We start from the raw sequence: 27,562 nt of genomic DNA on the forward strand, positions 1-27,562 counted from the left end.
AGTTTTTAAGAAAGGAATCAATTTTCTAATCCATAAGTGACTCTGGAGAATTCACCTACAGCATCCTTCTCGTTTCATGTGATAATCTTCATCATAGGAAGGTACTTGCTCATTCTGGAATTTTCCTCTCTCACAGAGACCTAACCAGTGCAAGCATATCCTAGAAGCCAAGACTTGTGCCTCTTCCATGTGGACAGAGCACACGTGGGCAGAATGGGGGCCAAGGGCTCACCTCCCTCCCCCTTATCTTTCCTCATCCCCTCTGTCCTCACCAGGTATCCAGAGCAGCATCAGCCCCAGGATCTGAGCAGGGAGCCCCATTTTGAGAAGCTGAGCTGAGGAGTCCTGGTGAGTCAAGGGCAGGTTAGAGCTGAGCTTTTATGTCATCCTTGCAGGAAGGCCCTCCCCAGGGAGCAGCATGCAAATGCCCTGGTGAGACCTGGGTGGGAGAATGAGGGAGGGAGGGCCCTCCTTGTGAGACCAGGGACATCAGATGTCTTTTATAGTTGGAGCCAATAGAATAGAGAAACAGCCCAGGCTCTCTGTGGCCTGGGCAGATGGCCCTGTCATGGAATCTTGCTCTGTGGGGGTCATGGGGTCCAGGGCTGCCACACTAGGACAGTACTTTCACTAGGCTAGGGATGTTGTCTCCAGGTCAACCTCTAGGTGTGGAATGCCAACTGGCTGGCTTCCTCTGAGCTAAGGAGAGAAGGTGACAAGTGCCACCTGACAAAGATACATCAATGGATTTTCTTCCAGCCACTGCAGGCAGTTGAGCCAGTTGCAGAGCTTCTGTGTCTACTGTTACCTGGAGAAAAGGAGAGTGTCAGGGACAGTGTTGGATGGCAACTTTTCCTGGCCTAGTGAATGCAATAAGGGCAGAAGGGTCAAAATAATATGATGGGGAAGGAATGTGTGTGTCAGCTGTAGATCCAGCAGCCCTGTGAAGGCAAGAGGAGAAGGGACATGTCCACCTGAGGCAGTGGGTGTGAAATTCCTGGGCGCAAGGTCTGCAAAGTCTTGGACATTCTGTCTTTGGACATCTTCATGTGTGTGAAACTCAGAGTCTTCCCATCACTTCCTCAGGGAAGAACCCCTTGTGGCCACTGGGCAGAATGGACAAGGGGAGCATTCTTTGTTAGTTCTTTCTCACTGATGAGAGAGCATTTATTTCCCCTGCAGCTATATTCTTTCACAGTCACTGGGCAGCAGATGTCACAAGTCCTGGGTTTAACTGGAGATTTCCTTAGTAGAAGAGGACTGAGTTAAGGTTCTCCTCATGTCAGGATGATTGCATCTGCACTGATGATCTCCTGGGCCTTGCTCCAGTATGTCACTGGTGAGAGGGTTCTGGGCCCACTACACTGGGACATGGGTTTCAGACTCCTTCTTCCCTGTCTGGGACAGAGTGAGCCTGTATTGTTTTGGCCAACAAGGCTGTGCTGCTTTTCCAGACAGCCCGGGTCCTGACACTCCCTCCACACAGTGGGGAAGTTGGTGTGTGGGCCATGATCAGCCAAGGCCCCTGTCACGGTTTCTCTAGTACTAATAGACCCCTGGGGCTGTCCTCCTGTCCTGAGTTACAGCTTCCCTGAGAACACTGTGAGGAGCAGGTGGGTTTGCATGGTGGCACTTCTGGATTTTGGAGGTGCGGTTCTCTGTGTTTCTTATCTTAATGAGCAGAAGTAAGTAAAATGAAAGAAAATGGGTTGTAGTTTCTTTGAGAGTAAGAAAGCAAAATTTTGAGTTTGACAGGGTCCAGAGGGTTGAACACCTTGGTTGGAAGTGTGTAGCTTGGGGAGATTTGCTCATCTTTCAGAATTTTTCCTTGGGAATATGGGAATGTCCTCTTGCCTTGGACGGTGGGGCACTCATATTGCAGAAGCCTATGAACTCTCAATCTCCCTTTCTCTCTCTCTCTCTCTCTTTTTTTTTTCTTTTTTTTGTGCAGGTGAGGCAAGTTCTCTACCAACTGAGGTAAGTCACCAGCCTCCAGGTAAAGTGTGAATCTGATTGATTATAAGCATTGATTATAAGTTTTGTAAATAAAAAGGTGATGTCACCATATTATTTCAATTGGGTAAAATGATTGATCACATTGAATAAATGAAAATATTAAAATTTATTTGTTTTTTAATAACATTGCTGGTTTAATGCTAAAATTTTATGAAATGTTAAACAGTTTGCTTGGATATGAAACACCGTCAGATGTCAATAATATTTGGTTTATTAATGTGTTTTATGTGTTTATTTCCATGTCTTGGCCCACCATGTCATTTTATTTTTTATTTTATTTTTTTCCCTTAAATTTTTTAGGCTTTTTTTATTATTAGTTGTTCAAAACATTACAAAACTCTTGACATATCATATTTCATACATTTGATTCAAGCAGAGTATGAACTCCCATTTTTACCCTATATACATATTGCAGATTCACATCAGTTCCACATCCACTTTTTTACATACTGCCATACTAGTGTATGTTGTATTCTTCTGCCTTTCCTATTCTCTACTAACCCCTCTCCTCTCCCCTCCCCTCTCCTCCCATCTTCTCTCTCAACCCCATCTACTATAATTCATTTCTCTCTCTTGTTTTTTCCCCTTTCCCCTCACTTCCTCTTATATGTAATTTTTTATAACAATGAGGGTCTCTTTCCTTTACCATGCAGTTTTCCTTCTCTCTCTTTTTCCCTCCCCCCTCTCGACCCTGTTTAATGGTGATCCTATTCTTATGCTCTTCCTCCCTATTCTGTTCTTAGTTGCTATCCTTATATCAAAGATGACATTTGGCATTTGCTTTTTAGGGATTGGCTAGCTTCACTTAGCATAATCTGCTCTAGTGCCATCCATTTCCCTGCAAATGCCATGATTTTGTCATTTTTTAGTGCAGAGTAATATTCCATTGTGTATAAATGCCACATATTTTTTTATCCATTCATCTATTGAAGGACATCTAGGTTGGTTCCACAGTCTAGCTATTGTGAATTGTGCTGCTATGAACATCGATGAAGCAGTATCCCTATAGTGCACTCTTTTAAGGTCTTCAGAGAATACTCCGAGAAGGGCAATAGCTGGGTCAAATGGTGGTTCCATTCCCATCTTTCCCAGGAATCTCCATACTGCTTTACAAATTGGCTGCACCGATTTGCAGTCCTACCAGTAATGTACAAGTATACCCTTTTCCCCACAGCCTCGCCAGCACTTGTTGTTGTTTGACTTCACAATGGCTGCCAATTTTACTGGAGTGAGATGGTATCTTAGGGTGGTTTTGATTTGCATTTCTCTGACTGCTAGAGATGGTGAGCATTTTTTCATGTACTTGTTGATTGATTGTATGTACTCCTCTGAGAAGTGTCTGTTTAGGTCCTTGGCCCATTTGTTATTTGGGTTATTTGTTATCTTATTATTTAATTTTTTGAGTTCTTTGTATACTCTGGATATTAGGGATCTATCTGAAGTGTGAGGAGTAAAAATTTGTTCCCATGATGTAGGCTCCCTTCTTACCTCTCTTATTGTTTCTCGTGTTGAGAAAAAACTTTTTAGTTTAAGTAAGTCCCATTTGTTGATTCTTGTTATTAACTCTTGTGCTATGGGTGTCCTATTAAGGAATTTGGAGCCCAACCCCACAATATGTAGATCAGAGCCAACTTTTTCTTCTATCAGATGCAGAGTCTCTGATTTGATATCAAGCTCCTTGATCCATTTTGAGTTAACGTTTGTGCATGGCAAGAGAAGGGGATTCAGTTTCATTTTGTTGCATATGGATTTCCAGTTTTCCCAGCACCATTTGTTGAAGATGCTATCCTTCCTCTATTGCATGCTTTTAGCCCGTTTATCAATATAAGATAGTTGTAATTTTGTGGAATAGTCTCTGTGTCCTCTATTCTGTCCATTGGTCCACCCGCCTGTTTTGGTACCAGTACCATGCTGTTTTTGTTACTATTGTTCTGTAGTATAATTTGAAATCTGGTATCGCTATGGCGCCTGGTTCACACTTCCTGCTTAGAGTTGCTTTTGCTATTCTGGGTTTTTTGTTTTTCCATATGAATTTCATGATTGCTTTATCTATTTCTACAAGAAATGCCATTGGGATTTTGATTGGCATTGCATTAAACCTATAGAGAACTTATGGTAATATCACCATTTTGATGATGTTAGTTCTGTCTATCCATGAACAGGATACATTTTTCCATCTTCTAAGATCTTCTTCTATTTCTCTCTTTAGGGTTCTGTAGTTTTCATTGTATAAGTCCTTTACCTCTTTTGTTAGGTTGATTCCCAAGTATTTTATTTTTGAGGATATTGTGAATGGAGTGGTTGTCCTCATTTCTATTTCAGAAGTTTTGTCCCTGATATACAGAAATGCCTTTGATTTATGCGTATTGATTTTATATCCTGCCACTTTGATGAATTCATTTATTAGTTCTAGTATATTCTTTGTAGACCATTTTGGGTCTTCTAGGTATAGCATCTTGTTGTCCGCAAATAGTGACAATTTAAGTTCTTCTTTTCCTATTTTTATGCCTTTAGTTTCTTTCATCTGTCTAATTGCTCTGGCCAGTGTTTCGAGAACTATATTGAATAGAAGTGGTGATAGAGGGCATTCCTGTCTTGTTACAGATTTTAGAGGGAATGTCTTCAGTTTTTCTCCATTCAGAATGATGCTAGCCTGAGGCTTAGCATAGATAGCTTTTACAATGTTGAGGTAAGTTTCTGTTATCCCTAGTTTTTCTAATGTTTTGTACATAAACGGATGCTGTACTTTGTTGAATGCTTTTTCTGCATCTATTGAGATGATCATATGTTTCTTATATTTAAGTCTATTGATGTGGTGAATAACATTTATTGATTTCTGTATATTGAACCATCCTTGCATCCCAGGGATGAATCCTACTTCATTATGCTGCACAAATTTTTTGATGTGTTTTTGTATCCAATTCGCCAGAATTTTATTGAGGATTTTTGCATTTGGTTCATTAGAGATATTGGTCTGTAGTTTTCTTTCTTTGAGGTGTCTTTGTCTGGTTTCGGAATCAGGGTGATGTTGGCCTCATAGAATGAATTTGGAAGAGCTCCCTCTTTTTCTATTTCCTGAAATAACTTGAAAAGTATTGGTATTAATTCTTCTTTAAAGGTTTTGTAAAACTCCACTGTAACCTATCCGGTCCTGGGCTTTTCTTAGTTGGTAGTCTTTTGATTGCTTCTTCTATTTTATCCATTGATATTGGTCTGTTCAAATTGTGTGTATCCTCCTGACTCAGTCTGGGTAAATCATATGACTTAAGAAATTTATCGATGTCTTCACTATCTTCTATTTTATTGGAATATAGAGTTTCAAAATAATTTCTAATTGTCTTCTGTATTTCTGTAGCCTCTGTTGTGATATTGCCTTTTTCAGCCTGTATGTTAGTAATTTGAGTTCTCTCTCTTCTTCTCTTCGTTAGCATGGCTAAGGGTCTGTCGATCTTATTTCTTTTTTTCAAAGAACCAACTTTTAGTTTTGTCAATTTTTTCAATAGTTTCTTTTGTTTCAATATTGTTGATTTCGCTCTGATTTTAATTATTTTTTGACTTCTGCTACATTTGCTGTTGTTTTGCTCTTCCTTTTCTAGGGTTTTGAGATGAAGTGTCAGCTAATTATTTGTTGTTGTTGTTTTTTTCTTTTTTTGAGGAATGACCTCCAGGGATGAATTTCCTTCTTAAAACTGCTTTCATTGTGTCCCATAAATTCCGATATGTTGTGTCTGTATTTTCATTTATCTCTAAGAATTTTTTGATTTCCTCCTTTATGTCTTCTGTAATCTATTGATCATTCAGTAACATATTGTTCATTTTCCATGTGATGTAGGATTTTTCCTTCCTTCTTTTATCATTGATTTCCATTTTCATTCCATTATGATCAGATAAAGTGCATGGTATTATCTCCACCCCTTTATATTTACTGAGGGTTGCCCTATGGCATAATATATGGTCTATTTTTGAGAAGGATCCATGTGCTACTGAGAAAAAAAGTATATCCACTTGATGATGGTTGATATATTCTATATATGTAAATTAAGTCTAGGTTATTGATTGTGATATTGAGTTCTATAGTTTCTTTATTCAACTTTTGTTTGGAGGATCTGTCCAATGGTGAGAGAGGTGTGTTGGAATCACCCATAATTATTGTGTTGTGGTCAATTTGATTCTTGAACTTGAGGAGAGTTTGTTTTATGAATGTCTCAGCACCCTTATTTGGTGCATAAATATTGATAATTGTTATGTCTTGTTGGTAAATGGTTCCTTTTAACAGTATATAATGTTCTTCCTTATCCCTTTTGATTAACTTAGTCTTGAAGTCAATTTTAATCGGTATGAGGATGGCCACCCCTACTTGTTTACGAGGACCCTGTGCATGGTATATTTTTTCCCAAACTTTCATCTGCAGCCTGTGTATGTCTTTTCCAATCAGATGTGTCTTCTGGAGGCCGCATATTGTTGGATTTGATTTTTTTTTAATCCATGTTACCAGCCTATGTTGCTTTATTGGAGAGTTTAAGCCATTAACGTTTAGAGTTACTATTGATATATGGTTTGTACTTCCAGCCATGTTTGATTATTATCTTTTTTTTTTTTAATTTGGTTTGTTTCTCCATGATTAGCTTTTCCCCCGCCCTCTGGATTTACTGAGGTTCTTCCTACTGTTGGTTTTGGTTATTATTTTTCATTTCTTCCTCATGTAGTGTTTTGCTCAAGATGCTTTGCAATGCTGGTTTTCTGGCTGCACATTCTTTTAACTTTTGTTTATCATGAAAGATTCTTATTTCATTATTGAACCTGAAGCTTAATTTTGCTGGATACAAAATTCTTGGTTGGCATCCATTTACTTTCAGTGTTTGAAATATGTTGTTCCAGGATCTTCTCGCTTTCAGCGTCTGTGATAAAAAATTCGTTGTTAACCTTATTGGTTTACCCCTGAATGTAATATGCCTCCTTTCTCTTGTAGCTTCTAATATTTTCTCTTTGTTCTGTATATTGGATATCTTCATAGCACTATGTCTTTGCATTGGTCAAATGTGATTTTGTGTGCTTGGTGTCCTGTATGCATCTACAATTTGTACATCTGTTTTCTTTTTTATTTCTGGAAAGTTTTCTATAATTATTTCATTCATCAGGTTGCTCATTCCCTTGGTTTGAACCTCTATACCTTCCTCTATCCCAATGACTCTTAAGTTTTTTTTTTTATGTTATCCCTTATCTCTTGGATGTTTTTCTCATGATTTTTTACCAGCCTTTCTGAGTTGGCTAGACTCTTTTCAAGATGATATGTTTTGTCTTCATTATCTGACGTTCTGTCTTCTACTTGCTCCACTCTGTTAGTGATACTCTAATTTGAGTTTTTGATTTGGTTTATAGTTTCCTTCATTTCTAGAATTATTGTTTGTTTTTTTATAATCTCTATCTCCTGATAAAGATGCTTATTGGCTTCTTTTATCTGTATATGTAATTCATTTTCAATGTGTTCTTTCATTGTTTGAATTTGCTGTCTCATATCTTCTTTAAGATTCCACTCCATCTGTCTAAGGTGTTCCTTGAGTTCTTTATTTTATTATTTTTCTGATGCCTCTAGGTCCTCCTGAATATTTAGGCTGTCCTGCATTGTTTGCACTCCTTTTCTTCCTTGCTTTTTCATGCTGCTCATGTTACTTCTTGTTCTTTTTGACCGCTGAGTTACTGTTTATCCTATAAATTTATTTGATGCTTGGGAGGAAAGGTATTAGAAGGGAAGGGAAGAAGTCACTAAAGAGAATAAGAGTAAACAGGTAGAATTCAAGGAAGGCGGAATAAGGAAATTGAACAGAAATTAAAAGACAAAAGAAAAAAATAAAAAGAAAAAAGAAAAAAATTTAAAAATAATTAAAAAAATAAAAATAAAAAAAATAAAAAATTTAAAAAATTAAAAAATAAAAAAAATTGAAAATGAAAAAAAAATTTAAAAAAATTAATAAATGCAGTCTTAGAGTTTGATTAACTTCTCTTTCAGTAGGTGGAGCTGTGCCCACCGAGCTAAGCTTCTCCTCTCAATATGTGGGAACCAATCACTGTGCAGCAGCTCCTCCTCCCAGACTTGGTGGGTCTCCAATCCTGAGTGCCTAGGGCCTTTTCTTGTGACTAGTTACTTCCCCACTTTTCCTCAATCCAGGTCCCGCTCACAGGTGATGCTCACCACAATACTGGCTACATGCCAGGTCTCCTGCTCCTAGGAGCCCTATTTTCTTAAAGTAGGGCACACTCTGCCTGTTTGCCATTCCCTCAGACCCTAAGTTTGTGGAGCTTGGGGCTGAGAACCCTCAGCATATTTTGCTTGCCCTCCGGTTGCCACGCCCCCGGTAGCTGGTGCAAGAGACCTGTTGTCAGCACAGGTGGGAGCAGTAGCCTGGGGTTCCACGCCGCAGGTCCCGCACCACTCCTGATTCCCTCAGTCTGACTATCGCACTCAAGGGAGAGCTAGGAGGGGCCCTTAAGGTTTCCCCGCTGTGTGGAGAGGAAGGACTAGGGGTTTACACACCTGCCGCCTCTGGTTTCAATGAAGTTATCTCCTCCACCCATTCTGGTGACATCAATTCTCTGCCATGGTGGTATCCCATGCAAATGGCGACAGTTCGTTCCTTTTGCTGGGTAACCAATGCAACACGTGGGTCCTGACTGGCTCTCCCAAGCCCCGTCTCAATCATGTGGCCACTGCCTATGAAGGCTCGGTTGGTATTAACCTCCGCAATTTCAGAAGGGCCGACCAGTTGTTTCCGCGGGATTGTTTAGCACTGAGTCACAGCGGTTTGTCTGTGAGATGTAGGCAACCGGGAGCTTGAATTCAGCCTATCCAGGCTCAGTGTGTGTTCTGAGAGGCACAGACTGTTCTCCCCAGATCCACGTCACCTCAGCATTGCCTAGTGATCCTGAGCAAACAGCATTTAGATGGTTTAAGACTCCCTATGCCTGCGCAGGTGAAGAGGTCAGAGACTTGATTTCTCCCCACCTGCCGCCATGTGGGATCTCTTCATCATGTCATTTTATAATTTGTTTTTTCAATGTCCTTTCACAGCTCCAAATCTGACATCTGGGAGGACTCTCCACTCCATCATGTTTATTGTTTTCATTCATACTCAAGTTGTCCTTCTGATTTTGGGTATAGAACCTCTGATTCTGTGGTCTTGGGCCTTATAGGACCATGTGTGAGAATTCAAGAGGGCTTGGGGTGGCCGTGCCTCCTCAGAGGCTCCACATGGCCACTCAGCAGTGAGGCTGTAACTGAGGCAGGCTGGTGGCCCTTCCCCTCTAAAACATGCATCTTGGAATAGCAGCCTTGGCGGGGTGGGGGAAGCCCCACTTCCCAGAGGATCCTGATTCTCCCTCCCCTTCTCAGCTTACTCAGATCCTGCTGCAGTCCTGGCAGTCCTGGGAGGATGGTGTCCAGGTTCCTGGTCACACTGACCCTAGCTGAGAGCCTGATCCCTGGCTTGAATGTGGCCCTGCAGTGCTCCCAGGAGTGGGTTCTGGGATGCTTTCTGGCTGTGGCTGCAGAGCCAGGTCCTGAGCTCTGGTGTAGACAGTGCTGTCAGAGCCTCAGGGCCAAAGTGGCCATAGATCAGGATTGTCCTGGTCAGGGAGATGGAAACTGGCCTTAAGGTTGTAACTTCTCTTTGTTCCCCTGTCTTTTTTTCTTATGATTTTCTCAGTCTTCTTTCCTCCCTTCATTCATCCCTTCATTTCGATAATTTTTTCTTTATTTTGTTGTATTTTTCTAGCTTTTAAATTATTAAAAAATTCTTGATTTTAGGTGTCACTTCTGAAAAACTCAACTCAAATATATTTCCTATGATTGCTGAACTCTATCTATCTATCTATCTACCAATCTATCTGGTATTTTGGCCTTTATATATAGCCTATTATATCTGTAAATGTCAATGTATTGAAATATATTTCTTCACATTTCTGAACTCTCTCTCTCTCTCTCTCTCTCTGTCTCTGTCTCTCTCCATATATATGTATGTATATATGTACACATACATATACAATATGTATTTCAATTTATGTACTTAGCCTGTCATTTCTGTACAATTAAACCCATAAACATCACTTTGATTTAAACTAAGCCCCTCCTTCCATCATTGAGTAGATGGGATTCTTTGAACTTCTATGTTTAGTTCTGTGTTTTCTGATCCCCAAACTACACTTTCTGGCATATTTATGTCTTAAATGCTATCAAATACTCCCCACAACTCTGCATTACAGGTTTTTTGCTTTCTTATTTTCTGATGGCTTTGCAAGGCTCCTAAAGGCCTGGCCCTGCTGCCCACAGTGTATACATGAGGACTTTGCAATGAGATCTGAGCTCAAACTCGGACAGGGGCAGCAGGATGTTGTCTCAGACACAGGTGTGCATGTTCCTGTGGCTCTGGGCCTTTGGTGAGAGATTTAAGTGCTGGATATATTTATATTATTAGGTTTATAGGGCTGGCAATCTAATTTTAAGATATAGTGAGAAAAAATGACTACTACCCATATGGGCCTAATTGTTTGCTGACTTTTAATACTAATTGAAAGTGAATATCAAATGAAATGTTCCAATGCATATGTGAAAAATTTATATGTGTGTGTGTGTGTGTGTGTGTGTGTGTGAGAGAGAGAGAGAGAGAGAGAGAGAGAGAGAGAGAGAGAGAGAGAAAGAGAGAGAGAGAGAGAGAGAGAGAGAGATTGATTTAGTTCATGGTCCATTCCTACATTATTCTGAACAAAGGTAACTGTGAGGACATGGTGATATCCCAGTCTCCAGGCTCCCTGGGTGTGTCTGCAGGAGACATGGTCACCATCAGCTGCAAGTCCAGCCTAAGTCTCTTATCCAATCACAAGGACTACATGGCCTGGTACCAGCAGAAGCCAGGTCAAGTCCCAGGCTTCTATTCTCTCGGGCTTCCACCCAGGGAGCTGGGGTCCCTCGAGGTTCATGGGCAGTGGGTCAGGCACAGATTTCACTCTCCATCAGCAGTCCCAGGCTGAGAACGTGCCATTTGTTACTGCAGCAGCAGTTAAGTGCTCCTCCCAAGAGCCTCAGCCTCAGACACAAGCCTCCTCCAGGCTGAGGGTGAGGGAGCCTTTGCTGCCCTGGCTGCTTCCCCCTCCCACAGCCCTGAGGTCTCCTTCCTCCTCTCCTGACAGGTCAAAGGTTTTGATTCATTCCTTGGGGGGTGTTCAGGGCCCAGGAGGAAATTCAGGAAATGGGCCTGTTGGGGTTGTTTATTTATTTAGCAGGAGTCATCAAGCACCAGGACTGGGCAGGTCTCCTGGGAGAAGTACAGAATTTTCATGTTACATGAACCTGTTTCATGGAGAGATCACATGACTCAGTGAATATAGTCTTCACCCTCACAGAAGAACCTAGTGATGTTCACACACTGACTAGTGATTCTCCTCGTGCCTCCTCCCATCTGGACCTTAACATTTTGATTTCTTGTCTTCCTGGCTCCTTCTTGACCTATAATCACCTTCCATTTGCTTCCTTCAAGTAACACCTCACCCTGCCTTGGGTTTCACAACCCTTGACACCTGTCTCTCTCTCTCTCTCTCTCTCTCTCTCTCTCTCTCTCTCTCACTCACTCTTTCTCCCTTCCTCAGACATTGCATGTCAGAGGAGCCTTTCTGGTGAGGTTCACTCTAAGTGGTTCCTGCTCTGCTCCCTCTTTTGACCCTAGCCCCTTATCCTCATTTCTATAAGCTGTTCTCATCATTTTCTTTTTATTTATGTAATTTATTACAAAATTCAAAACAACAAAGACCTGGACCAAAGCTAAGTTCAAGGCCTTTGGCTCCTGGTGAGGATCTTCCCATAATCCACATGTTCTCCTTACCTCAGCTGTGCTCATTCTCCCACAGGCCATTCTCTAATTCCTTAGCTCTGTCACTCTAGACAAGGTGATGGTATATTCATGAACTTTCCTCATCCTGTGTCACTCTCTATTCAGGTCCATTCCTGGGCAGTTGTGTCTGATGTTATGATAGGAGGAGGTGGTGCTCAAGTCCCCTTCTCCTTGAGGGTTAAGACACAATTTGATCCATGTGCACCTGCAGTGCACTACCTTGCAAGCCTAGAGTTACCTCTCCATCTCTGATTGTTCCCAGATCGGGGTGGGCTCTTCAAGGTGAGAGGCAGGGATAGTGGAGTGTGCACCTAACTGTGTCCCTGATGGGTCCTGGAATAATAAGAGAGAAGCACAAGTCTGAGGTCAAGCACTAGCAGCCATTTCTATGATTGTCCTCTATTAATGATTGCAGGCTAAGTCATCTATATGAGTTTTTTATTAGGTCTGAATCCTAATTTCACAAAGAACAGCATTAGCAAGAACAGGGGGACCTCTAGAAATTTCCTACACAATCACCCTCCCTCTGCCAGAGTCCTGCCCAGGGCCCAGATCCTACTCTTCCTGCAGTGTCAATGCTCATCTTGTTTTGTAAGATGGAGCCTGAATACCTCTTTGTTGACCTCCATATGCCAGGCCATGCATGGGTGTTCCCTGGGCTGTGGCTGACACAGTTGTTGTCCACAGCCTCAAGCTGCACTCATTTCCATTTTCCTCCTCCCTCCCTCCCTCCCTCCCTCCCTTTCTTCCTTCCTCCCTTGCTTTCTTTCTATCTGTACAGTGGATTAAACTCAGGGTTCTTTACGACTGAGCTCTGTTGCAGCACTTTTTACTTATTTATTTATTTGTTTGTTTGTTTGTTTGTTTGTTTGTTTTGAGACATGGTCTCACTCTGTTGCTGAAGTTGGCCTCAATCCTGATCTGCTCCTGCCTTAGTCTCTGTTGTAATGTGGATTGCACACATGAACCACCATGGCTGGCATTGTACTAGTTTTCTAATTATTCACAACAAATTAACACACCCCTAGTGATCTCACAATTTCTGTGGGAGAGGAGTTGGGCCGACCTAGACTGGGTCCTATCCTCAGATTCTCATTGGCTTCAACCAAGGTGTGTTCTCAGCTTCATCCTCATCTGGAGACTTGAAGATTATGCTTTCAATGACACTAAGGGTAATTCTGCCATAATTTTGGCAGAATTATGTTCTTGGGGCTTGGGTGGTTGAGGATGCTGGGTTATTGGTGGCTGTTGGTCAGAGGCTATTGTAGGACTCTGCAGGCCACCAGAAGGTCTTACCATCTGGGCTGCTCAGTAATGAGACCAGTATAAAGAATCCTTCCACAAGAGTGTGAGGCCAACTCACTTTTAAGGGCTCTGATGTGAATAAATCAGGCCAACCTTAATAATCTCCCTTTGAATGACTTAAAATGAATTTCCTTGGCATGTTAATTGTATCTACGTAATAATCCCTTCACATTTCCAATATTTCCTGAACCAAAAGCAAATCTCATGTTCTGTCAACTGAGCCCATATCTCAGGGTTAGTGAGTGTAAATACAAGCTAGTAGGTGTCTTGAGGAGGCAAGATTTCTTATCATTTTGATATTTTAAAAAATTATTTCTCCAAAATATTCCCTGTGAGAAGACCATTAAGAATGGTAGCTTCTTAGGTGAAGAGTATCAGAAATATACCTTTAGGTGATTTCTAACCCCGTTTCCCAGGTCCTCGTGTTTCTCAGGTTCTTCTCAAGTGAGACAAAATTCAGGTTTTCTATTTCTTTATGGACAAATATAAACACATGAAGGAATAAATAATGTAAACATAAGGCTCTCAATCTTTTTAATACTAAAGAAAGAAGAAAAGTTTAAAATCAGTAGCCCAGTTTCTCTTTCATCAAATTAATATCCGAAGAGCCAACCAAACCCAAATTGAGCTGAATTAAGGAAGTCAAATTATAAATACCAAATCCTAAAAGATGTTCTCAAGATGGTCGATCAGAGGAAGACAGCACCGTCCACTGGCCCTTCAGTTCAGGACTGTCAATGGGAAGCTGTAACTTCCCATGGGGACTCTGCTTCAGAGCTACTCCGGGAGCTGCAAATCCACTGTGAGCACTCTGCAGCCAAGAGGTCTCTGTACTGGGAGACACAAGCTGAGAGCTGCTGCAGCCCGCTATTCTTAACTTTTCCTGAATTTCATGATCTTACCACCTTTGGAGAGCTCACAAAACTGTTTTGTAGAATTTCTGTCAATCAGGATGTTTGTCTACCACTTATGGTAGAAGTTAGCTGCAGCATCTCTGGCAGGAATATCTATAAATGATGCTCTTCTGTTAGAGCTCACTAGTGGGTGGTGCCTGATTTCAATCTGTCTCACTACTGCAGATGTTCACATTGATTCTGGGTTAAAGGGATGTTCCAGACTTCTCTCCTGAAGTTCCTCTTTGGCCATTTGAAATGTGCATGAGGCTGGGGGTTTGACTAAGTGGCAGAGCACTTACCCTCCATGCCCAAGGTCCTCACTGTGATCCATCTCCAACAATAGAGCTCAAAAAGAGTTGACATGAAATTATTGAAAAGTTCCTCAATCCTTTATAGATATCCCATTCCTCATCAAAGTATCAGTTTCAGGCTGAAATCATGGAACATGTTTTGTTTATTGGGTTAGTTTGTCCCAATTACAAATTTTGATTCTCAAGATTATCCAGAGCTGACCAGTGAGAGGCTCCTTCCTGGTAGTTTCACTTTACTTTTGCCAGGGTCTCATCGTTTTTGGAGGACTTCTTGTGTTCCCAACTCAAGGTGGTGCAGGGGTTCTTATTATAAGATTCCTTTAGTGGTAAATAAATCTGGGCACTGTGAGTGCTTGTTGGGAGCATGGGCTATTGTTCCTGGATTAAAGAGAATGTGTAAATAACTCTCTTAATCAACCCCTTATGGACCTCAACATCTATCATCTCCTGGTCTATCTGCATGCACACTCCTATCTATTCCTACAAGCAATTCTGAGTTTAATCAGATATTTCTGATTCTAGTCAAAATCGTATTTGAACTAGTGATGTCCCTTTTTGTGTGGGATCTCTTCTACCTTCAGTGAGAATTGTGGCTCTGATTGTCTCTGGTGCATTGTTTCCCACCAACATTCCTCTGAATGAAAGCAACCTCTTGACATTGGCCTGCCCTCCATTAGACAGCCTCATGCCCACTCATGAACGTACCCTGATTCTGTTCTGATACCCCTTGTCAGGGAACAACCATCTTTACACACAGGTACGGATGCGGTGTCAATTCCATTTTGTCACTGTGAAAAAAAAAAACTGGGGGTAAAACACTTTAGAGGAGGGAAGAGTTACTCTGGGTCATGGTTTCAATATATGATCAGCTGGCTCCAAGGCAGAAGTATCATGGTGGAAAGGCTGGGTGGAGGAAAGTTGCTCAGCCATGAGTCCAGGGAGGTATGAATAAAGTCTCGGGAAAAAAAGCAGCCTCCAGGACAATATCTCAGTGACCTCCTCCTTCCCACTAAGTTCTACCCCCAAAAAATTGTTTAAATCATTCGCCCATCAAATGGATGAGTACTGTAATGAGTTTTTCACCCTGTGAGACTTTGGGGGACCCTTCATATGTAAACTGTAACAGAATCCCTCCCTCCACTGCCTGTGTCCCCCACCTGCTCACTGGGGCCACACTGCAGTGTGTCTTCTTACAGTGTTTCACATTTGACCTGCACAGGGCGTGCACAAACACCATCTGCATTAGAGGACACCCTCCTCCCCTTGTTCCCTCCACCACCCAGGTGTCCTCTTTTGCTGCAGTAGTGAGGAGGGTGTTCCAGCCCAGTCCTCTGACATCCCTTTATCCTCACCAAGAATGTGCCCCAGCCTTGCACCAGCCTCTGGGGACAGTGCTCTCTTAGGATCTTGGTGAGATTTGGTGACAGAATAAAGACAGATTAGGAAACACGGTAGACTTAGGACAGAGGAGCATCTGGTCCAGGGAGAACTTTAGCTTCTGACGCCAAAGCTCAGGTGGAGCCGGGGGAGGGGTACAAGCAATAATAAGAGGTTCTCAGGGAATACGTGACCTGATGGGTGATGCAGCCTGTAGACAGGGAGGGAGCTGACCTTTCAGATTTGGTAGGGCCAACTCCTGATCTTGGCAGCCAAGATCAGAGAAAGTGTTGGAGCCTTCAGAATGGAGCAGGACCAGAGCTCAGCTGGGATGAAGGGACAGCACAGGCACATGGTCAATGTCCTTCCTTCCTCACCAATCATGGTGCCTGCACTTGGTGTGTTTTCTGCCTTTCTGTTGCTTGATACACCGCAGCTCATCACCCATGATTCTATTTTTTATGAGGGTGAAAACTGGTAAATTTTGATAATTGTTTAAAGTTTGCTTAGAAATTGTATGAGAAAAAGTGGGGTCAATGACTGGTTATTCTTGCGTGACAGTCTTGTATCTAGCATTTTGCAGACATTATTCTCTTTCCTCCTGCCTGCATATTTTTTTCTGAGAACCTCTGATAGCCATATGGAAGTTCTCTTGGATGTTGTGAACTGCTTTTCTCTTGTGGCTTTCAAAACTATCTCTGTCTGTAAATTTTCATAATTTGTCCATAATGTATTTTAGTGTGACCATCTTTAGGTTAGGCCTGTTTGGGACCTTCAAGCATAGTTAATCTGAATGTCCATATTTCTCTTATCATCTGGGAAAATTTCAAGAATTGTTACTTTTAACAATCGTTTGTTTTTCTGCATTAAATATCTCCTATTTTTATGGATTATGTATAGATCATTTGTTTTTTTTTTTTTACCCTGTCACACACATCCAGCATGTTTTATTAATCCCATTTATTTCTTTTTCTGTATTCTCTTATGCCCAGGTCTTTTCTTCTACAGTGTGAAGTCTGCTTTTGAGCTCTCTATAGCATTTTCTCATCTCATTCAGTATCTTTTTTAGATCTAGAACTTCTGTTTGAAGGGAAAATTAATACAACCATAAAATTTTCTTTGTAGCATAATAGATTTATAGATGTCAGAACAAAAGTGAGTTTATACCAGTGGAATGATCTGAGGCATGCCAAGGCACACTCTAGAGTAAAAGACAGACACCCCCCAATAAACAAAAAGGAGGAGATGCAGGGAATGTCACATCAGAGATGGAGAAAAGGAAACATAACTTGCAGACTGATGCTCACTTCCTGGTCTTGGGGCCATACCTGGCTAAGATGGCACCTGGTGATCAGCCAGAAGGTATTACTGTGGGTTGTGATGAAAAATCAGACCATCTCTAGGATAGGTTCAGAACCCTTCTGCCCTCGTGGACAGCTCTTGTCTTCCCTTACTGCCTGTAGCATAGGTGTACATCTGAAATCTCTTCACCCTGCTGACATTTATCCTGATTGGCTCCTGTGCCTTATATTAGCTCAGTAAATGAGCTCCAGCCTTGACTGACCTCCCTGACGCATCTGCTGGGTGAAGATGGTCAGTTGGCTATCTCCTTTCTTGGATTGTCCTGGTTGGGGTGTGTTCTCCCTATCTCTCCTTCAGGTCAGGAGGGAACAAGTACTAAACCCTGACAGTGCCCCATGTTCTCCTGTGTAAAATAGTGCCCCAACCCAGAACCTTAATGTGTTAGTATTTTACTCTCCCCCATCTTTCTGTGAGAGAGAAATCAGGAGGGGCTTCCCCGGTGGTTCTTGCTCAAGGTTTGCCCCCAAGTATTGTGGGCTGTTAACCACAAAGGCAGCCATGGAAGGACTTCTCTGATGGGTCTCCAAGGGTCTGTCCTATGTTGGCCAGGTGAGGTTGCCATAGCAAGGGACTGGGGTTCTCACTGTGGCCCTGCCCTGGGCTGCCTGGGCGTCCTCACCAGGGGTCCTCTGGCTTCCTCTGGAGCAGTTCTCCTCCCAGAGTGGTCAGCAGGCAAGAGTCTCAGTGTTCTGGCCTCTGGAGCACTCAATGCCACTTTCTGGACCTGGATTGGTAACAGACCAGCCTGGTCCTGTGGGGTGGGGGTGGGGGGAGACTGTGGAACAGCTGGAGGGAACTCAGGGGGCAGGGCATTGGGGCCTCCTGATGGCTGAGTCTGTTCCTGACTGTCCCCCTGGAAGCCTCCTGCCTGGAGGATCATCCCAGCTTTCCTAGCAGCAGGATTCTGTAGAAAGCAATTATCAACTTGCTGTCCTCAGGGATTTGACTGTGGTGTGTTTCACACCCCATAATCACTGTTTTAATCATGAGTACAAAGTGTTTTACATATTAAGATAACATTTAAATAAGTTTACAAACTCATTCTTGTTTTAGAATCCTCTGTGCAACTGAGCCCTTCCTCTGCTGCCACCTGCCTTTGCCTGGAAGAGTCATGTGGGTGATTTCTGTCCTGTGCAAGTGCAGATGACATGTTCTCCCGGTTCTGTGTTAAAAAGTTTCTACATTTTCCTTGAAATGCTGATTTTCAGACTATAGTACCTCTGGGGACAGTGTGACAACCCAGTCTCCAGGCTCCCTGGCTGTGTCTGCAGGAGACATGGCCACCATCAGCTGCAAGTCCAGTCAGAGTATCTTATCCAACCAGAGCATGACAGGACCTGGAATCAGCAGAAACAAGGATAGGCTCCTGGCCTGATTCTCTCCTGAGTGTCCCATGGGCAGCTGGGGTCCCAATGAGGTTTAGTGTCAGTGGGCAAGGGATAGGTTTCCTCAGCAGGCTCCAGGGTGTGGCAGAGGGTTAATCTTAGCACCACCACATGTTTCCCCCACAAAGCTTCAGTCTCAGACCTGAACCTTCTGCCAGGCCAAGGGTCAGCAAGTCTTTGCCAGCTGCTTCTGCCTCAGAGGACATTCAAGTCTCCTACTTGCTGAGACGACACATGTTTCTGATTTATTCCTTGGATAGTTTGTAGGAACCAGGAAAAAATAAAAAAAAAAAACATACCTGTTTTAGATCCTAAGCTAATGAAAACCAGGACTACTCTGGTACTCAACTATCCCTCTGCTTGAAATTAACTCAAGGGAACCAGGTCACCAACTGATAAAGATGACCACACTGCCATGATCACTGCAGAATTCTTCAAAGTATCTTTGAGGAGACAGTCAGAGGCTCATTTGGTGGGTAATAGAACAAAGGAATAGGCTCTTTTCAGGACAAAGAAAGGAGAAGGCAGAGTTAGGAGGCCATTGCCAACACCAAAGTGGGCCTGGTACATTCCTCGGGGCAGGGAGATTAAAGTGGGGGGAGCAGTGAGGGGTGCATTTTGGAGATGGAATTGAACAGCCTTCTGTGGTTAGGTCAAGGGATGTGGGAGAAGGAGTCTCAAGAAAACTCTGAGATCTTGCTTTGAGAAGCAAGCAGGGTGGGGTTGCCATTTGTCCTGACAGAGAGGACTGTAGGGAGAGTGGCCTTTGGGAGGAGTTATGGCCTGTGGCTCTGGAATTTGGGGCTGGCCATGTGCATTAGACTGGCAGTGTGTTGTGCAGTAGCCCACAGAGTAATTGAAGCTGGAGTTAAGGTATGACGTGTGCCCTGGGGACTGAGCTCTGAAAACCACTGCAGTGAGGGCTGCGCAGAGCAGAGGTCCAGGGTCTGAGTTCTGGGACAGGTGGAGAGGGAGGACCAGGAAGGTGATTGGGAAGGGGCAGTGGGAAGGGTAGCAGCAGGATAGGGTGATGTCTTGAGGCTCAGGAAGAAAGTTCCTGGAGGAGGAGGGTATTCTTAGGTGCTAAGTGACATTGGTGGGTCTACCAGGATGAGGACTGATATGGCCACTGGATGGGCAGTGTGGACATCTCAGGTCTACAGGTAGAATTTGTGCTGCCTTAGATCCATCCTGCTAGATGGGAAAACACAGGAATAACATGAAAAAACAAGGGAAAGACGTGGCCCAAGCAAACTAAGATGCTCCAACAATAGAACCCACTGATACCACAGTAGAATGAAAGTCCAAGGAGTTCAGATTGCACAGAGAAAATTTGATCTGTGAAGTAAGGGATAGTGTAAGGAGTGAAATCAAAGAAAAAATACAGAAAGAAAAAGATCACTTCAATAAAGAGTCAGAGATTGTGAGAAAAATATAAGCAGAAATCCTGAAAATGAAGAAATCAATAAACCAAATTTCAGATTCAGAAGAAGGCATCACCAACACAGAGACCACTTTGAAGACTGAACCTCAGACAATGAAGACAAAATATAACGTCTTGAAAGTAGAGTGGAGTATTTCCCTAATTTCTTGATTTTCTTTGAATTAATCATTTCTTTATTATTGTTTTTCCTCATGGTAACTTGTTAATTATGCATGAATTTATAATCTTGCAGGGAATTTTACCTCACATTTCTTTAAACTATTACAAATCTATGCTTCAGGTTGAGTGTGGGGAAGAGAACCCAACTAATCTGGGCAGTTGATTGGAGTCTCCTTGACAGACAGGACAGGAGCTGAGCCCTGAACCCCAGGCTGGGATTCTCCTTGGACATGTGCTGTGCTCAGGGAGAGGAAAGGGGCTGGGTCAGAAGGCAGAGCACACCTCCCGCATCCCCAGAGGACTCTCCCAGGATACTGCCTGTTGTGGTTTCTGTGGCCAGTGGATGGCCCCTGGGCTCCCATTGCATCTCCTGATGACCTTCTCATCCCAGCTATACCTTTAGGTCAACAACGTATTTACCTTGACCATAATGGCTCTCCTGAGTGACCATCTCCCTGCAGTCATGCCCAAGCATCTGAGGTGGGCAGATGCCATAAGGTCCCCACCCTTGTGCAGAATGGGAACCCCAGGGCTCACCCTCCTCTCCATTCTTCTTCCTCATTCCTTTTGTCCTCACCAGAGGCCAAAGCATCAATAGCCCTGGTGGCTCAACTAGAAAACTGTGAGGTGACCTGAGGGGCATCTATCCAGGATCATTAAGAATCCCTGAGGCCTTAGAGGCCCAGAGTCTGCAGGGCCTCAGGGACAACCTTCCATACTCTGGGAGACTTATGAGTGACTTTTCCAACTCTGATTTTTCCCCACATGGAGGCAGGCAGTCCAAAGGTTCTTGGCAGTGTGACTGGAGTCTGTATCATCCCTGTTCTTCTGCTGAATCCTGTAATTTTGGGGACCAAATTTAGTAACCTCACCTCCCAGTCCTAATGCACCCCCTGGGACCTCAAAGACCACTGTGACTGGTGGTGTAGTGCATGACTCCTGATCTGGTATTTTCTCTTTGTGGGGCATGTCCCTATGGTTGAGTTACACTCACCTGTTTCCTTTGTAATCTTGCCTTTTGCCCTGTTAGCAATAGAAGGTCCCATAGAAACTCCCTTTGCATTTCTTCTTCTCTTGCTCTGCTTTTGGGTGTGACCTTCCTAGATGTCAGTCAATCTACTGACAGCAGACATCACAAAACTGACTCCACCCCCTGAAGCCTGACTCCTTGTCTCATTTAAATGTTTTTTTCCCAATAAAAGGATTCAGCACTTGCTCCTCTCTCTCATTGTTGGGATTCCTAAGTCATAGAGCTAACTCAGGACCCAAAGAAAAAGGCATTACTCTGTCCTTTTGTGGGTATTTTGTGCATCCCAGTTCAACTGGAGTGACCGTCAGTGTTAGTTGTTGAAAGTGACATGTAATAATGAGAGAAATACAATGTTATGCAAAATTAATAAGTCAATGTCATGATTTTCCTTTTATTAGTTATTACAGGCAAAGTCATGTTTCTGTTTCATTTGTTTGTTTGTTTTATTCGGTTTGAATCTGAATTTCACACAGAGCAGCTTTTGGAGGGACCTCTAGAATTTCACTTCTTCTCTTCACTAACTTGGCTAAGTCCTGCCCAAGGCAGTTTCTGCTCCCTCTGCAGTGTCCACACTCTTCCTGTCTGCTCATTTGTAAGGTCCCCGGATACCTCTGTGCTTGTCCTCCACATGCCAGGCCAGGCTGCTGAAGCTGATAGGGTCACTCATGGGTATGGCCTGAGCTGTGTCCCAGGCAGTCATTGTTCACATCCCTCAGCTACACTTGTTCCCTGAGTTCCCAGCACCTTCCTCTCACAGGTCAGAGAATCTGCTGAGCTGCTGCCCTGACCAGCAGCTAATGTGGCAGCCTGGCCACCCAGGAAAAAAGATTTTTGTTTGGGGCTGCACCACTGTGGGAGGATAGTGTGTACCTTGCACTCAGTAATATATTCCAGCATCATCAGACTCCACCCTGCTGATTCTCAGTATGAAATCTGACCCTGGACCACTGCCACTGAACCTGTCTGGGCCCTCAGTGTTGTGGTTGGAAACAAGATATATTGGACCCCATGGAGCCTGGCCTGGCTTGTGCACAACCCAGTTCAAATACATGTTAACATTATTGTGAAGGAGACTCTGACTGGACCTGCAGGAGATGGAGGCTGACTGTCCAGGGGTGATGGGCTCAAAGAGAGGAGTCTGGGTCATCACAATATCCCCACTGGTTCCTGGAAAAATCACAGAGTAATGCACAGTTATAAAGAAACTTTAAGAAAACATTTTGCATTTTTTCTTTTTTGTATATTTCACACTAAATTAATTTTTGTTTTTGATTTATACACTAAAACTATTCATATACATAAAGAACTCCAATTGAGTAAGCTCTAAGAGCCTGTCTAGAATTCAACATCCCCTCTTATTATGTGACAACTTTCATCAGAGCCAGTCCCTTACTCCTTCTGGAATATTCTGTTACATCAATTAACCTCAGCTGCCTTGTCCAGGAGGACAGACCTTCACATCTCTCATGTGGACAGAGCACACATGGTCAGAATGGGGCTCCAGGGCTCCCCTCTCTCCCCCTTCTCCCTCCCCATCACCTCTGTTCTCACCAGGGATCCAGAGCAGCAGCAGCCCCAAGAGCTGACCAGAGACCCTCATTTTGAGAAGCTGAGCTGAGGACTCCTGGTGAGTCAAGGGCAGGTTAGAGCTGAGCTTTTATGTCAGCCTTGGAGGAAGGTCATCTCCAGGGAGCAGCATGCGTATTCCCTGATGGGTGCTGGGGGGAGTTTGAGGGAGGGAGGGGCCTGATTGTGAGCCCAGGGACATCAGATGTCTTCTACAGTTGGAGGCAATAGAACAGAGAAATTGCCCTGGGGGCCTGTGGTGTGAGCAGGAGGCCTCATCATGGAAGCCTCACTCTTTGAGGGGTCATGGTGCCCAGGGACTGCCCTCCTAAGACAGCACAAATGCACAGATAGGGAGGTGGCCTGCAGATCAGCCTCTGTGAGGAAATGACCATCCTGCTGTCTTCTTCTCAGCTGTGAAGAGGTGACATGTGCCACCTCAGAATTGTTGATGTTTGAAATTTCTTCCAGCCACAGCATGCAGTTAATGAAGTTCAAGGTCTTCTGTGTCTGATGTTACCTGCAGAAATACAAGCATATCAGGGACAATGTAGATGTCACCTTTTCCTGGCCCAGTAACTGAAATAAGAGCAGAGTGTGACAAGAAGCTGGTGGGAAGAGAAATCGTGTTTCAGCTGAAGTTCAAGTATCCCTGCTCAAGGAAAGAGGACAAGGAGAATGTCCCATGAGGTAGTCAATGTGAAGCTCCTAGTCATTTGACACTCAGGGCCACCAAACATTTCCCAGGAGATGGACCCCTGAGTCCACTGGACAGTGTGGACAGGGAGGATTCTGCATTAGTTCCTTCTCATAGATGATAGAGACATCCCACCCCATGTGTTCCTCCTTGTCAGGGACACACTATGGTGCAGGTGCCACCACCCTGGGTTTTAAAGTAGATTCCCTAGGTCAGAACTGCAGCCAGGCTCTCTCCCCATGTTCAGGGTGTTCCATGTGCACTACTGTTCTCCTGGGACTGGCACTAAGGTGTCTTGTTGAGAAGGTCCTTTTCTCTGCACAGGGACAGTGGTTTCAGCCCTCCTCATCCATGGGTGGAAGAGAGGGAGCCTGTGTTGTGTTGGCCAACATAGCTGTGCCTCTTTTCTCCCGAGTCCAGGACCTCTGATCTACCCTCCCCACTGTGTGGAAAGTGGGCCACCAGGAGCTGAGGACCCTTCCATGTGTTTCTCAGTTTAACTAAACCTCTGTGGCTTTCCTGCCTGAGTGGCCAGCATCCTATGAACCTGTGAAACGTGCATGTTTGCAGTTTCCCCAGGCTGTGGTCTTCCTGTGCTTTGACTGAATGAGCAGAATAAAGGAAATTAAGGATAATGGGTTGGAACTCACTTGGTAGAAATAGGGAAAGTGCAGAGGCTCAGAAAGTTCCAGAGCACAGGACCCCTTGGGAGAAAGTGGTGGGCATATCACTCCTCTGTCTTCTCCTTGCCATAAGGATGTCCTCAGGGTGTTTCCTGGGGGATCTCATGATGGACCTGAGCCATCTCATGTGCAGTTTAGATCTGGTTATCTCAACTTATTTCCATAGTTTATACCTGATTTACTTATAAAGATATATTCTAGGTAAGTAGATTTCCCTTTTCCATGTGTATACTTCAGGGCCCAAATTACTGTTTGAAATGCTCCTATTGGTGCATTGGAGTTCTGCAGATGGTTCCCTGGGCACAATCTGCAGCCATGGGATACACTGTGTTCCAACTTACTCCCCAGTGCCCCCTCTTTCCCTTTCTTTCATCCCTCATCTCTTCTGTCCACCTTCTGTTTATTCATCTGCTCCTTTTTCATTAGTGGGCTCTAGACCTCTGTGGAGCTGGGCTCACTACAGTGCTGTGGTGTCTGTGCCCAAGCACATGGTATCATGTGGTGCATTCCTTCCACATTTTCTCCCTGTCCCAGTTCCCTTCCCCCCATGTCTGTCTCCTTTACCACTGGTTGTCCTTCTCTCCTATGACACGTTATCCCCCTTTCCCCTTCCTTTGCTCTAGTTTTGCACATCAGGGTGACATAGGAACCTCACCTTCCAGTTTCTGGCTCTTTCACTTGTCATGATGTTATCCACTTCCATCCATTTACCTGAAATGCCACCATTTCCTTCATCTTAAAGGCCCTGAGTTCAGCCTGGATTATGTGGGTGTGGACAGATCAGGAGGAGCTCTGTGCAGAAGAAGGCAGAACCTGACCACACTGCAGAGAGAGCAGAGAGCTGAGGGTCCCCTCCGCCATGAGCCATGTGGGACAATTTCTCTTGTGTTTAGTTTTCTGATCCTTCTGATGAGAGATGGCAGTGTGATATCTCTCCTAGTTTTCTGTGGTTTAGGAAAAAATCTCCATGTATAAGCAGTGTGTTCCTTCTCAGGCATGTCTTTCAGGAGTCCAGGCTGGGTCCTCTGCTCAGCTTGACAAGACAGAAATGGAGCAGTCAGTGGGAAGCTCTCCTTGCTGAAGTTCAGAGTTTTCTTCTAGGTCTAGTGAGGCAGAATCATCTTTCCACAGTTGTATGGTGTATGGCACAGAGTTGCTGGACACTGCCCTAATTGCCACCTCGAAGAGGAGCATTAGAATATCTCCTCACATTGAGTCTTCATTGCCTGAAATCCTCCTTCTTCTGCCTCCATGTGCAGACAGACGGGCTTCAATATTGAAGACAGATCTAGTGTGTACTCTCTCCCTCTCTTAAATTCATCTTATTTGATTATGGCTTCAAGATCCTTCATGAGATATTTTATTGAAATTCCTGTTTGAGTACCTGGGGAGTGGGATGGTACAAGGCCTGGGGTTTGGGGCCAATTACTTACAATCCTGTACACATACTATCATTTTTTTTTCACTTACCATTATGACTGGATCCCTGTTGGATATTCAGAAGGAGTTGCTGTTTGGAGGAATCAGTTTTAATGAGATCAGGTGATTCCAGGTAAGCAGAGGATAAAGAGATAACCTGCAATTGGCACAGGAATGACAATGACTTCCCCTGTTTTCCTGTGTGTCAGCTGCACCAGGCAGTAAGCACTCAGGAATACATTGTCTGCTTCTATCCTGGACCCACAGGTGCTCACTGCCCTCAGCAGAGGCCTCAGGCTCCCTTGCTGAGCTCCATTGCCTCCCAGCCTCAGGGCCTGACTCTGTGTCCTCCTTCCCCAGGACCAGCCTGTCCCTCTTCCAGCACTGAGCAATGCTGGTGTACAGCCTGGGAATGTGAGGACTAGCCCCACAGTGGCCTCCCACACAGTGTCCCCCAGGCATCAGTCTTGGAAATTCATGTATGGATTCTCCCCTTTGGCCTGCCAGTTTATACCACCTTGTTTTATTTCAGAGCCCACTGGATTCATCGTGATTCCCCATGATGATGTGGCCATGGAAACCAGACACCTGGTCTTTCTATAGGCAGGCTGGTGGCTTCCTCTGGTCCCCAGGTTTCTTCCCAGCTGGAGGAGGCTTGGGGTGCTCCATGCAGCACCCTCCCAGAGAGGATTAGAATCTTGGACTCCTTCTGAAGGATCAGGTATGATATTTGGTTAGTTCCTTTGATTTTCCCATTCCCCAATTTCTCATCTGAAACCTGGAAGTAATTACATCTCTCTTATAAAATAGCTTGAGGAGAAACTAAAATAGCTTAGGGGAATTTTATACTTTATTACTTGAGCACACACTATGTTTTATAATCACTAACCTTTGTTGTTTATTTGTTTGCTTAGATCTGGTTTCATAGGATACAAATGTACTGAGAGGTGGTTGATTGTCAGTTACTTTGAGTATTGTTCTCCTTCACAAGGTAACCAGAGTCATCTTAAAACAACAAAGCACTGAGATTGGGGGTGCCTTCCTGTGTTCCCAGTGACTCTGGGTGCTGAGGCAGGAGGATTGCAAGGTAGAGACCAGCCTGGGCATTATCCAGACTCTTCTCAAAATAAAAATGAAAAAGAAAATCCACCAACAAGTCACATTCTCCCCTGTGTAACTCTTAGGAGATTTGTGCTGATCTTAGAAGTTTATTGTCCTCTCAGGGGGTGACACCTGTGTTTCCTACCTTAGACTGTGGGTTTGAAGCCTCAAGGGGAGCTCTGTGGACTCCCTGTGTTTGGATCTTGGCCCATGGAGAGAAACTGCTCTGGTTATGAAGAGTCTGGCATCCTCCTCCTCTTTTTTTTTTTTTTTACAGTTATGGGGAATCACACCCAGAGTGCCCCACATGTAAGCAGGCCTAGGCACTGTCCTCAGTTGCAGAATGGGGGTGTTAGTGAGCTCTGCAGGGAGCTACAGTGATCAGCCATCACCCCTGAGGGTGCCTGGCACTATTTTTAGCATCCTCCTGTTCCTGGAGCCTCCTGTCTGTGCCTGCCACCTGAACTTCCACTGTTCTGAGTTTTTCCTCCCCTCAGGACCTTGGTCTCCTGCAGAGCCTGTTGCTACCTCTCTTCCCTCTCCATTCCTTGGACCTCTGGTCCAGATGAGAGCCCTGGAACTCTCTCCTGAGGAGTCTGGTTGGAGGGCCTGAACCATCATTCTCTCCCCTGGGCATCGGAAGCCCTGCAACTTTCATGTGGAGAGCTCTGTTCCCAGGTCAGGCCCCTCTGCATGAAGACAGGAGTCTTTGGTGTTTAGAACTCACCTGTGTTCCTGGTCTCTTAGCACATGCTCCAGACTAGATTGAGGCCAGGGAGTACTTGTCTTGGGGACCAAGTTTAACTTAAGTCCTGAATGTGGTTATTTGCATGAATTATATTTTGATACAATATTGAAACATTTAAAATACATGCAAAAACACTTCAATATGAAAAAATCAGAATTTTATGGAATAAAGAATCTATAATGTGC

Source organism: Ictidomys tridecemlineatus, chromosome 12 (genome assembly GCF_052094955.1).
Source record: "Ictidomys tridecemlineatus isolate mIctTri1 chromosome 12, mIctTri1.hap1, whole genome shotgun sequence".
Taxonomy (NCBI): Eukaryota; Metazoa; Chordata; class Mammalia; order Rodentia; family Sciuridae; genus Ictidomys; species Ictidomys tridecemlineatus.